The following is a 14,994-nucleotide window of genomic DNA, read 5'->3' on the forward strand; positions in this document are numbered from 1 at the left end:
CCAAATTCGCTCTCAAGTTGGCCGAGTTGCTTTCTTTATTGAATATCTCTACTCAAAGCGAAGGTAGGTTGATCTCAAGAGGTATCACAGCTTTGATTTCGAAAGTTAAGTTGAAGGGTATTTCCTTAGTGGGGATCCACTCCATCATTCAGTAGGCTCAAAGTACATTAAGGGCTTCTCGACCCATAGCCTTTTAGCTTAGTCCAACCTCATTTTCAATCATTGTAGTAGAGTCCAATTGGTCACCTCAGCTTCACTGTTAGTCTGAGGGTGAGCTACCAAAGTCAAGTGGTGGAAGATCCCCAGGTCCTTGCAAAATCTCACAAACTTCGCATTATTGAACTATCATCCGTTGTCCATGATGATAGCCTAAGGTAAATCAAATCGATAGATAATTGACCTCCACATAAAGTCAAAGACTTTTGCCTCGGTGAAGGTCGCCAATACTTCTACCTCCACTCACTTCATAAAGTAGTCAATCGCGACAAGTAAAAACTTCTACACAGTCGCAATTGGGAAGGATCCGAGGATATCCATTCCCCACTGGGCAAAAGGCCAAGATATCATGATCAGCATCAGGGGAATTGAAGGGTTGTGCTAGATATTGGTGAAAGAAAATCAGATAGTTCAAAGAATATATTTTTAAATTTTTAAGCAGAAGACAGTAGATTAAATATTTTGATCTCTTATGCATACTTTAGATTAGATCTAAACTATCTACTAAAAATCTATGGTATGAAATTTTACACATAAAAATTTGATGCAAATGAAAAACTGCATCGATCATATCGATGTCCTGAATCAGATATAATCGTTAGATCTGATTAGATTTCAGAACTCATTACCTTATCATGGATCGATGATCGCTGCTGTTGATAAGTATGCTATGAGGTTCCTCCTGATGTCGAGTAGCTGCACAGCTCTCCGGTCTCTACAGATAGTCCACTCGAAGCTCTGAATGGATTATCTTGCTTGAGAGTACTAGCTCGTGCAGAAGGCATTGAATGACTGAAATAGGCTCCTTCCTTTGGATTATCTAGACACTTTCAGATCAGAAGACGAAGCTACTTGAGGAGGTGGTGGTGTAGGAGACAAGAACAAGATCCTCTTGTATTTTTCTCACATAAAAAACTAGAGCTAAAAAACCATAGAACTCACCCTAGACCTTATGCCCAAGAGGAAGATTACTTCCTCTATTTCTCACGCACAGAAGCCCGGCCCCCTCTCTGATTTTTCACACCCCAACTCAAAAGTTTTTCATGCACAATCCAATCTCCTTTGTCACACAAAAAATCATTCCTTCTTAAGGTGGCATCCATGAAAGATAAGGATAAGATGAGGTGGTTTGGTTCAAGTTCAAATGATGGTTTATCCTCATCACTAATTCAAATTAAATTTGAACTCAAACTTGAACCAAACTTCATCCTTATCCATGGAACTCAAAAAGTGGGTGATAAACATTTGAATGGGGTGAAAAAAATTTATGCAAGAACCAATTCATGCATGAGAAGAGTGGTCGGTGTTTTAGGAAGAGTCCAACTCGATTGGGATTCTAACTTCTCATTCAAGTTCAAATCTTTTTGAACTCAAATTTAAAACCAACCTCATCCTAATCCAAAGGAGATCAGAAGTGGGTGTTAATCCTCTCTAGGTGTGAGAAAAAATTCACCCAAAAACTTTTCTTGTGTGAAGAAAAGAAGGGCGTAGAGAAAGGAAGGTGTAAGGGCTTGTTCAATTCGAATTCGAATTCTTATCCAATTAGGTTCTTAACCCAACCAAATTTGGTTAGATCCAATTAGATCACTAAACCTAATCTAATTAGATAACAAATAATTTGATTAAATTCTAATCAAATTAAAAATTAATCAAGCTTAAATTAAGAATCGAACATCTTTAGCGATTAGGTCATCTCATAACCTAATCGGATCAAACCAAATTAAGTTTAATTCAATTAGATTTGATCCAAACCTCAATATTCAATCAAATTGAACTAATTAGCAATTTAATTACTAATCAATCCTCCTATAATTCATCAATAATTAGCATATTAATTTATTATAACTCTTACACAGGATTAATCATCAATTAAATTGACTATTATATCCTAGAATAATTCTTAATCATTGATCAGCCACATGATCAATCAGAAACTTCTTTTGAGTGTGATTCTATAGGTTTGAACCTAAACTGATAGTATAGAAATAATTTTTTTATACCAATCAAAATGACTATCTATCAATGATACCCGACGTCCAGATAGATCGAAAGATTGTGAAGCAATATTAAAAAATCTATTGGTATATGGTTACCACATAATTCATTCCTTTGATTCAAATGTTCAAGGTGACCTAGGATTTAACTGTCAATCCTGAAAAGGTCATTTACATTGTATTTTAACTTTTCTAATTCATCACATAGATTATCTCGATCGAGATTTTACTGAATTGAAATATAGTGATGCATTTAACTCTTACTTATTTGGAGGGGTTAATTTCATCTTAATTCACACACTGACTTTGTAAGTACTTGACTGTGCCCATAAACCTTTCATCACTGAATTAGAAATTCAGATAGTCTGACATCAAAGCACAGTGAGTTGCTTGCAAGTCATCATGGTGATCTCAAGTTGGAGGGATACTTATATCCATATCCTTTGTGAGCTATTTTTGACAATAGAGTGCTCAGCAGTTGGTCATGTTCAGTGAGATGTACTCTTATATCTTACTTGCATGTCATATTAGTGTCTCCTTACTCCTTGGTTAAGAGGATAACTAATACACATAGCACACAACGACCTACATTTGATATAGCTATCATCCTAATAATAGCATATCATTTGATCATGAACAACGTTTAAGGACTAAATGATATATCTTCCTATATCGATTCAAATAGTCTTAAGAACTTCATCACAAAATACAAGAGTTCAAATAAGATGTACACAGAGTGATGAAAAAATCAAATAATATTTATTAATTTAATAATTTATATATAATTATAATGATTAGCACAACCGTCTACAGGCTGACGATTGATTTTGAGACATAATTTTTAACAATTGACGTTCCTCTGGCACTGATCACAATATTAAGGTGTTGTGTCTTAGCTTCCTAGCCTCTTCTCAATCGATAGGTAGAACTCCCTCTTGCAAAAATTGGATGATCAAATCGATCTTGCTCGACTCATGATCCATTTGTATCACCAGAGCCTCTTCAATGTTGGGGTGTTCTAAGGTCTCTACGTACAAGCTTCTTTTGAGTTTGGTGACTCTAAGAGTGGCAAGCTTCGATAGGAGGTTGGCCCTCATATTCTCAGACCTTGAGATTTGTTGAACATTCAAGGTGGCGAAGCTAAAGGCGATGGCTTTCACCATTTGTAGGTACTTCATCATACTGGGTTTTCATGCTTTGTACTCATCTTGTACTTGGCTGATGACAAGCTGAGAGTCACTATGGATCCTCAAGTGCCAAACTCCCATTTTCTTTGCTATCTTGAGGTTAGTGATCAGGGTTTCATACTCAACCTCATTGTTCGAGGCTTGGAATCCAAAGCATAGGGCGTACTCAGGGACCACCCCTTCTAGGTTGGTTAAGATTAGCCAGGCTCCTGAGCCCACTGCATTGGAGGAGCCATCTACATGGAGGATCTGGTACTCCTTGGGTTCCTTTATCTCTGGTTTTGTATCAGATCCTTCTTCAAGGATGGTGCATTCCAAGATGAAGTTAGCTAGCATCTAAGCTTTGATGGATAGTCTAGGGAGATATTTTATGTCGAACTTTCCTAGCCCGATGGCTCACCTAGCCAACCGATCAGATGTTTCAAGTCGATGGAGCATCGACCTAATGGGCTGGTTGGTGAGGACGGTGATGATGTGTGCTTGAAAATACGGATGCAATCTTTTGAGGATATTATAAGAGCATAGATCATCTTTTCCAACTTTAAATGTCTGACTTCGGCATCATGGAGAATCCGGCTTACATAATATAAGGGCTTTTGCATCATGGCCTCTTGCTGGATGAGGACTAAGCTAATTGCCAAAGGAGAGACTGTGAGGTATAGATATAGGACCTCTTTGGATTTTGGTTTGCTTAGAAGGGGTGGCAAGTCTAGATATTTTTTCAACTCATCGAATGTGGTTAGGTACTCCTCAGACCATTGAAAATTCTTTGCTTGTTTGATGGCCTTAAAGAAGGGGAGACTTTTCTCGACCGACCTTGAGAGAAAGCTGTCGAGGGCTGTAATTCTTTCCGTCAGGCATTGCACCTCCTTAATGATCTTTAATAGCTTCATCTCCTAAAGTGCTCGGATCTTCTTGGAGTTGGCCTTGATGTCACTCGATATCATGAAGTCGAGAAACTTATCAAAGATAAGCTCGAAGGTACACTTGCTGGGGTTGAGCTTCATACGAAAGTATCATAATGTTGTGAAGGTCTCCTTAAGGTTAGCGATATGGCATTCTGCAGCTCAACTTTGGATGAGCATGTTGTCCATCTATACCTTCATGTTCTTTCCGATCTGCTCCTTGAAAACCTTATTGACATGCCTTTGGTAAGATGCTCCTATATTTTTTAAGCCAAATGGCATGATCCTGTAACAAAAAAGATCTTGGTTAGTAATAAAAATCATCTTCTCCTCGTCCTTGGCGGTCATGCAAATTTGGTTATAACCAGAGAAGGTATACATAAAAGAAAGGAGTTGAAGGGCTGAGATTGCATCAACCAATTGATCGATCCAAGGTAGGGGATAACTATCCTTAGGGCACATCTTGTTTTTTAACTAACACCACATTAGCCAGCCACTCGATGTAGAAAACTTCTCGAATGAACCCAACCTTCAAGAGTTTGTCGACTTCTTTTTCTATGGCCTTCTGCCACTCAGGAGTGAAGCTCCTTTTCTTTTATTTGATCTGGTGATACTTCAGGTATACATTTAGGCAGTGGACAATGACCTCTGAGTCTATGCCCAGCATGTTAGAGGTCGATCAGGCAAACATATCTATGTTAAATTGGAGGAATAAGGCAAGGTGTCGGTGATCTTCATCACATAAGTTGGAACCAACCTGGACAAACTTGGTGGGATCGAACTCATCACCGAGATTGGGATGAGGTCCTCCATTGGTTGCCCTCGTTGCTCTGTCAGCACATCCCAGACATTGAGTTCTTCCACGGGTCAGGGCTCTTCTACTTTTCTCCTCGTTGAGTTGCTATATAGCATTCCTTGGCCAATTGTTGGTTTCCTCGAAGCTCACCAACCCCATGAAGTGTTAGGAATTTCACCATCAGATGATAAGTCAATACTATAAATTGAAGAGAATTTAGCCCAAGTCAGCCCAGTATGGCATTGCAGGTAGATGGGAGTTTTATAATGAAAAAATCTGCTTCAGCAATAGGCTGCCTCGGAGCTTGTCCTACCATTATAGGAAGGGAGATAGCTGTTTTAATAAATACCATGTTGCCAGAGAATTCGACCAGAGGAGAATTCAATTTCCTTAATTGCCTGAGAACCAAGCCCATTCATACAAGAGCATCATAAAACAAGACATCCATGAAGCTTTCATTATTAATCAAAATATGATGTACATCATAATTTGAGACATTCAAAGTTATGACAATAGGGTCATCATATGGATATTTTATTCCTTCTAAGACAGCTTTTGAAAAAATGACTTCATCCTCGACTCTTCTTTCTTTTGCTCTTTTTTCTCTGCTCAACTCGATTTGGAGAGAGTGTTGCCAAGCTACCCCCCATAGATGGTATGAATTTCTCCTGCTATTGGTCAATCCTTCTGGGGGTTTTCATAACAAGGCAACTCACCTCGGAGCTCACCTCGATTTGGTTGGTCATCGATGTACCACCGCAGTCACCCTTATCGAATGAGTACTTCTATTTCTTCCTTGAGTTGCCAACACTTCAGTATCAGGCCCATGGTCTCGATCATATTAGGCATCATCATCCTCTTCAACTTTAGGAGCTCTTCTTGAGGCTTTATTTCCATCAGTATCTACCCTCGTGGGGTGTTAAGGGGGTGAAGTTGTTGAACCTCCGAGGGGGAGTTCTAGATCGATGCTATCCGAGGGGAGATCCAACTCAATCCTTCCAAGGCAGTGTTCAAGATCGGTGCGACCCCCACTCACTGTGCTGTCCCATTCACCTGTAATCCTTTTCCTTCCCTCAGTCATTCTTCATTTGGGATCCATCGTTGGGGTTCTCTCCATGCTGATCCTATGTCTCTTTCATATTGGCATACTTCTCAGCTCACTCTAGCATTTTAGCAAAGTCTTTAGGGTATTTCTTCTCGAGTGAAAAGAGGAGGTCATTCTAGAATAGTTCAGCTTTGAGTGCCATCAAAGCCATCGATTGATCCAAGTTTTACACCTCCAAAGTTGTGGCATAGAAACGGTCGATGCAATCTCGTAGAGGCTCATTTTCTCATTGTTCGATGCTAACGAGGGAGTCCGAGTTTCGGCATTGTCGGCAACTATTGATGAGTGAGAGACGAATAGCTAATCAAGCTAATTGAAAGAGTTAATTGTGTCTGGCTGAAGGCTTGAATACTAGTATCGGGTAGCTTTCCTCAGGATTAAGGGGAACACTTGGAAGAGGATCGCATCGGTTGAAGGAACCAGATCTAGGGTTTCAGGGTTAGATCTTGAAACTTTTTCAAGATCATACAGTGGAAGACTAAAATAAATCAAAATTTATTTTCTAAAATTAGAAAATTCCTAGATCTAAGATCCTATTACATGATTATTACATAGCATTAAACCAGAAATTAAAATATATAAATATAGCATGAACTACATGTTGATCATATCAACATGTTTCTATACCACATCTAATGTATGTATTAAACAATAGATCAGATCTATTACCTTGCAAGTTAGATGCTCTAACCTCGCTGATCCAGACTTAAAGATGATGTTGCAAGCCACACATGCGTCCGGTCTCTAGGAGTCGTCCACACGAGCCCACGAATCTCGATCAGAAGTTCTGCTTCAGGAAATCAGCACAGTATGCTAGTACTGCGCTGATCCTTCTTTGATGGTTGATCAGGTGCCTCCTTCTTCTTGATTTGGACTCTTCCAAAGATGAAAAGTAGAAGGAGGAGTTTCAGATCTGAGACGCTCTCAGGAAACTCAAGATGGAGGGAGGAAAGATATGAAAACAAAAACCCTAGAAGAAGACCCTCTTCTTCTTCACATTTTTCTCTCTAGACACCCAAACTTGTGTCTTTTATATCTCCATGACCCAAAGGTATTTCTCTCTAATTTTTGGATGGCACAAAGGTCTCTCAAATCTCTGACTTCACCTAAAATTTCATGAAGAAACTCATCTTATATAGAGAGATATGATAGAGTCTTTGTCTAGGTCAAACACCTAGTCAAGGCTTATCCAAACATGGCAAGTTAAGGGACGCCCAACTCTTGAGCACCTCCTTCATATTTTTGTGCATGGATCACTAGAAAAGGGTGCACAATGTATACCCTAAAAGCCATAAAAATTCTAAAAAAAATTTGGATAAATTCAGTACAAAATTGAAGGAGTTTTGGATTTCTAAAACTCTATCTCATAGAATTCGAAATCCAAACTTATTCCTTTTAGATTTGATCCAAACCACCTTCTATGTAAGAAAGAAGAGAGGAGACCTTTTGTGAACGTGGGAGAGACCTGGGAGAGGGCTTTTGTCATACAAAATAAGTGGAGATTGGCGTTGAATAAGAGAGAGGGCGTGGGGAAGGCTTATGTGGCGCAAGGTGGAATCCTAGTCTTACTAGGATTCTATCTCATGACTTGTTTTAACAGCCTATCATTTGGCCGTGAACAGTTTTAAGGACTAATCGATAAATCCTTTCTTTATCGAATCTAAATAGTCCTAAGGACTTCATCATAACAACGGAGTTCATTAGAAGATGAAAGCTTATGATGAAAATGCTAAATATATTTTATTTATTAACAAATTAATTATAATACTTGGTTGCTCAACCGTCAACAGCTTGACGATTGGCTTTTTGGGACACATTTTCCAACAACTCCCACTTATCCTAAAGCCACTCGGCACAGTATCTAATACCCATCTTTGACTTGTGGTTGTCGAACTTCTTTATTGCCAGGGCTTTAGTGAAGGGGTCGGCTAGGTTCTCCTTTCCGTCGATCTTCTGTAGGTTGACGTCACCTCGATCCACGATCTCCCGGACCAGGTGGAAGCGGTGCAAGATATGCTTCGTCTGCTGATGTGCTTTGGATTCCTTCGCCTGAGCTATGGCACCAGTGCTATCGCAATAGAGCAGTACCAGACCATCGAGGGAGGGTGCTACTCCGAGCTCGTTGATGAATTTTCTCAGCCACACAGCTTTCTTCACGGCATCCGATGCTGTGATGTACTCTGCTTCACAAACAGAGTCTGCCACAGTATGCTGCTTGAAACTCTTCCAGCAGATGGCTCCACCATTCAGAGTAAAGATATAACCCGACACACTCCTGCTGTCATCATGGTCAGATTGGAAGCTGGAGTCTGTGAATCCCATAAGTTTCAGATCTGACTCGCCATAAATCAACCATTGGTCCTTAGTATTTCTCAAATACTTAAGGATGGCTTTAACCACTTTCCAGTGGTTTTCTCCAGGATCAGATTGATATCTACTCACTACTCCTAGTGAGTATGCCACATCTGGTCTTGTACATGTCATGGTGTACATGATAGATCCCACGGCTGAAGCATATGGGACTCTACTCACACGCTCTCTCTCTTCAGGAGTTGTCGGACAATCCTTCTTAGAGAGAGAAATTCCTTGGCCTATCGGTAGATAGCCCTTCTTGAAATTCTCCATGCTGAACCTCTTCAGCACAGTGTCTATGTATATGGACTGGGATAATCCAAGCATCCTTTTAGATCTATCCCTATAGATCTTCATCCCTAGGATGTGGGATGCTTCACCCAAGTCCTTCATGGAGAACTGTGATGACAACCAAATTTTTATTTCCTGTAGTGCGGGGATGTCATTCTCGATTAAGAGAATGTCATCCACGTACAAGATAAGGAATACCACAACTGGACCATTTGCCCATTTATAGATGCAGGGCTCTTCTCCATTCTTAATGAAGCCATACGTTTTGATCACCTTATCAAAATGCATGTTCCAACTCTGAGAAGCTTGCTTCAATCCATAAATGGATCTCTGAAGCTTGCACACCTTGGACTCATCTATGGATGTAAACCCCTCAGGTTGTATCATATACACCTCTTCAGTCAGCTCTCCATTCAGGAAAGCTGTCTTTACATCCATCTGCCAGATCTCATAATCCAGATGGGCAGCTATTGCATGCATTATCCGAATGGATTTGAGCATTGCCACAGGGGAAAATATCTCGTCATAGTCAATACCATAACGTTGACGATACCCCTTGGCGACCAGACGGGCTTTATAGGTCTCCACCTTTCCGTCTGTGCCCCTCTTCCTTTTGAAGACCCATTTACACCCAATGGGTTTAACCCCTTCAGGTGGGTCAACCAATGTCCATACATCGTTGACCTTCATGGACTTCATTTCGGATTTCATGGCTTCAAGCCATTTCTCGGAATCAGGTCTCTGCATTGCATCCATATAGGTGATCGGATCCTCATTATTCTCATCAAGTTCGATGGGATCACCGTTCCGGACCAAGAAACCATAGTATCTGTCCGGCTGATGTGGTACTCTACCGGATCGCCTTAATGGTGCAGGTATATTGGGCTCCGAATCTGATCTAATCATATCCGACTTAGGTTCAGCTATTGGTGTCGGTCCTTCTACCTGTTGAACTTCATCAAGTTTAACCTTAGAGGCAACGGTTCCTTCACCAAAGAACTCCTTTTATAAAAAGATTGCCTTAAGGCTGACGAACACCTTTTGTTCATCAGCATGGTAGAAAAAATATCCTTTTGTCTCTTTGGGGTACCCTATGAATGAGCATTTGTCAGACCTAGGTCCAAGTTTGTCTGTGACTAATCGTTTGACATAGGCCGGACACCCCCAGACCCTAAGGTGTGAAAGTACTGGCTTACGCCCTGTCCATATCTCATATGGAGTCTTAATTACAGACTTACTTGGAATCCTATTTAACAGATAACAGACCGATTCGAGTGTATATCCCCAGAAAGATATCGGCAAGCTAGCAACATCCATCATGGATCAGACCATGTCTAACAGAGTCTGATTCCTCCTTTCAGACACACCATTATGCTGTGGTGTTCCTGGAGGAGTCCATTGGGAGAGAATCCCATTCTCTCCTAGATATGTGAGAAATTCACTAGAAAGGTATTCTCCTCCTCGATCAGATCGAAGAGTTTTAATACTCTTCCCAGTTTATTTTTTTAGTTCACTTCGAAATCGTTTGAACATTTCAAATGAATCCGACTTATGTTTCATCAGATAGACATATCCATATCGGGATAGGTCATCCGTGAAAGTTATGAAGTAGAAATATCCACCTCTAGCACTGGTGCTCATGGGCCCGCATACATCAGTATGTACTAGGCCCAAGAGCTCAGTAGCTCTCTCATCTTTTCCAGTAAAAGGTGACTTGGTCATTTTACCAAGAAGACAGGACTCACAGGTTGGAAGTGATTCACAATCACTGACTTCGAAGATTTCCTCTTGAGTCAACCCGTTTATTCTGTTCTTGTTTATATGACCTAGCCTACAGTGCCATAAGTAGATATCTGACACACTATCTAATCTAGGGTGCTTGCCAGTTGAATAGACTCTTATCGGGCTTGATCTTTTTGGTCTGGCTCTGCACTGATATCCCAGCCTGAACTTACACCTTCTTCATTTTCTTCTTCTTGTTCTTCTTTTCTTTCTCAAAGGGTCGAGAACCAGAAGACGAACCTCCCACTGAGTTCACTGACTCCTTGAGGAGTTGGTGATCTTTCTCAAAGTTCTGAAGCAACCCCAGTAATCCATGGTAGTTTACTTCAGGCTTTGTCATTCTATAATGAGTGAGGAATGGGAGATAAGACTTGGGCAGCGAGTTCAGTATTGCATCTTTCCCAAGCTGCTCATGCAAGGGAAAGCCGAGCTTGCTCAATCGTTCCATCAGCTCGATCATGTACAATACATGATCAGTGACAGAGGCACCATCCCGTATTTTGGTGTTGAAGATGGCACAACTAGTCTTGTGCCTCTCCACGTCATCGAGTGTGCCAAAGGCATCCTCCAACACTTAAAGCATGTCCTTTGACTGAGCCATCTCAAATCTGTGACTGAACTCGTCACTCATAGCAGCCAGCATGATACAGCGCACCGTGGTCCGGTCACTGAGCCACTTCTGGTAAGTGTCTCTGACTGTTCCACATGCATTGACAGCTGGCTCCTCAGGTGCAGGATCCATTATCACATATAGGATCCGTTCATGCTCCAGGACTATCTTCAACTTTTGATACCAGCTATCGAAGTTGGGTCCCACCAACTTATCATTGTCCAACAATGATCGGAGCGATAGGGAAGTGGCCATATTTGCACAAAGGAGAACCATAACCTAATTAGTAATTGATTCATTAAACCTAAAGATTTGGACTTTAATCAAAAGGTTTCTCCCACTATTTTATTCGAATTGATAGCCTCTACCTCCAACTTGAGGAATTACCCTAATTCCTTAGCGGGTACTAGAATCCACTTAGGCTGCACACAAGTCCAACTTTGGTTGGTCAACCCATGTACATCTAAGGGTAGGTTCATAACCAATTATTTCTCTAAATAATTTTTAGTAATTTTAATTTTGCCCCAAAAACCTAATCAGTAGGCTTTGGCCTCCACTGTAAGGATCCAGTTAGGTCCAACCATTAACATGATCATACTTGGTGTATCTAACCAACGAATGATTAAACCCAATTTTGGTTGGCTCACCTAACCACCATTAGAGAGACACTTCCAAGTCATCATATGATGAGTGATAATTCCATTAGTCAACAAGCACCAGGCCTTTGGGTCTGCAATGATTATTGAGTTAATGGACTCATTATCAAACACCTTAATGGGAGGCTATGACTCAGTTATCTCCATAACTTTATCATTTTAAGGACCTAATAATTTTAGAGGATTTAAATAATATAGAGGATGAGGTCAGATGAACCAGCTTATCATGATCCTCCCACTGGCTTCACCAAGTCAGCTTAAGGGAGACCATTAAAAGGGCTGGTCTAGGAGCACCTAAATCAGTCACACTGATTTACCTAGCTGACATGGGTCAGCTCGAATAGTCAAGTGATCCGATCAAAACATAATTTCACCAAGAGGCCAGGTAAGTTCGATCAGTGGGAGGGTCTGCCAAAGCTTGCCTTAGACACCATCAGAAATGGCCAGGTAAGCGGGCTCCCAATTAAAAACCACTAGTCTGGTTTACCTTAGACACCAACTGGTTTAATTAGTTTCGATTAGATCAACCTAACAGTTCGTGCTAGACCGCTTAGCCAAGAATCAAGTCCATTTGGTTCTCGTTAAAGATATGGACATGACCAACTACAACTATTGTAATTGATCTAGAGAATCCTTGACCTAATCTAAGACAACAATTGATTAGATTTAGTCAATTCTCTAATTAAGTCCATCTTCAATCTAACCATAGGTCTAACCCAATTAATGGACCTAATTCCCGCTAACCCATTAACCCAATGTGTTATGGTTTGTGTCTTAGGTTCTTCAATTCACAATCCTAGAACCTATTCAAACAACTTCTTAATTCTTAATTAAGTTTTGGACTGAGGGTTGGGTTGGGCTTTTCAAAAAATAATTTTTATATTTGTAAAATAATTTTTCAATATGATTCTACCAACCATATTGCATGTTTGATTCATAATCAAGATGCAAATGAAATAAACATGAAACTACTTTAGATCTAATCTAAACAGGTTCATGTAATTGAAACAATTTCAACTTTAAACAATTTCTTTGCACAAAAATTATTAACAAAGAGATTTTATTTTAGATTTAAATATCTTTTAAATCTAATAAATCATAAATTTAATCTAGATCATATGATTAAAGATAGATCTACACAAACTAGGACAACCTTTGCACTGTAAGGGGTAAACCTTACAGCAGGACAACCTTGCTGTTTGTGATTGATCTAAAATTTTAATTTCAGATTTAATAATCAGATTATAAATTAGATCTAATCTAAAAAATAATCTAAACATGTATAAATAATCATGTAATAAAGAACCTAGGCTCTGATACCAATTGAAGGAACCAGATCTAGGATTTCAGGGTTAGATCTTGAAACTTTTTGAAGATCATACAGTGGAAGACTAAAATAAATCAAAATTTATTTTTTAAAATCAAAAAATCTCTAGATCTGAGATCCTATTACATGATTATTACATAGCATTAAATCAAAAATTAAAATATATAAATATAGCATGAACTACATGTTGATCATATCAACATGTTTCTATACCACATCTAATGTATGTATTAAACAATAGATCAGATCTATTACCTTGCAAGTTAGATGCTCTAACCTCGCTGATCCAGGCTTAAGGATGATGTTGCAAGCTGCACACGCGTCCGGCCTCTAGGAGTCATCCACACGAGCCCACGAATCTTGATCAGAAGTCCTGCTTCAGGAAATCAGCACAGTATACTAGTACTGCACTGATCCTTCTTTGATGGTTGATCAGGTGCCTCCTTCTTCTTGATTTGGACTCTTTCAAAGATGGAAAGTAGAAGGAGGAGTTTCAGATCTGAGACGCTCTCAGGAAACTCAAGATGGAGGGAGGAAAGATATGAAAACAAAAATCCTAGAAGAAGACCCTCTTTTTCTTCACATTTTTCTCTCTAGACACCCAAACTTGCGTCTTTTATATCTCTACGACCCAAAGGTATTTCTCTCTGATTTTTGGATGTCATAAAGGTCTCTCAAATCTCTAACTTTACCTAAAATTTCACAAAGAAACTCATCTTATATAGAGAGATATGATAGAGTCATTATCTAGGTCAAACACCTAGTCAAGGCTTATCCAAACATGGCAAGTTAAGGGATGCCCAACTCTTGAGCACCTCCTTCATATTTTCATGCATGGATCACTAGAAAAGGGTGCACAATGTATATCCTAAAAGCCACAAAAATTTCAAAAAAGATTTGGATAAATTCGGTGCAAAATTGAAAGAGTTTTGGATTTCTAAAACTCTATCTCATAGAATTCGAAATCCAAACTTATTCCTTTTAGATTTGATCCAAACCACCTTCCATGTAAGAAAGAAGAGAGGAGACCTTTTGTGAACGTGGGAGAGACCTGGGAGAGGGCTTTTGTCACACAAAATAAGTGGAGATTGGCGTTGAATAAGAGAGAGGGCATGGGGAAGGCTTATGTGGCGCAAGGTGGAATCCTAGTCTTACTAGGATTCTATCTCATGACTTGTTTTAATTTGGTTTCTCGAACCAAATCAAACCAAAATTAGATCAACCTAATTAAAATAGGTCTTAACCCAATTAAGAACCTAATTTAATTAGATTAAATTAGATTTAAATCTGATTTAATTTTCTAATCAAATTAGAAATTAGATTGACCCAAGTCCTAGTTGAACTAGGACTAGTTTTTTCTTGCACTTGGCTTATCCAATAAACCAATTGGACTTGATCCAATCAAACCCAAACTAAATCTAATTAAATCATATTTAATTAGACTTAATCTCAGCCTATTGGCTTAATCAAATTAAGCCAATCAGCAATCGAATTGCTAATAGATCCTCCTGCAACACTTGCACTGGGTTAAATGTCAATCGTATTGATCATTTAACCCTAGAACGATTCTTAATCGTTGATCAACCATCTGATCGTATCATGAACTCTAATGTGTGTGACCTCATAGGTCCGAACCTAAGCCGGTAGCATAGGAATAAATTCTTATACCAATTGAAGTGACCATCTAGCAATGGTACCCGACGACCGGATAGGTCGAATGTATAGAACAACATCCTTAGAACCCATGCGGATATAGTTTTCATATAATTCATC

This window comes from Elaeis guineensis, chromosome 8, assembly GCF_000442705.2.
Source record: "Elaeis guineensis isolate ETL-2024a chromosome 8, EG11, whole genome shotgun sequence".
Taxonomy (NCBI): Eukaryota; Viridiplantae; Streptophyta; class Magnoliopsida; order Arecales; family Arecaceae; genus Elaeis; species Elaeis guineensis.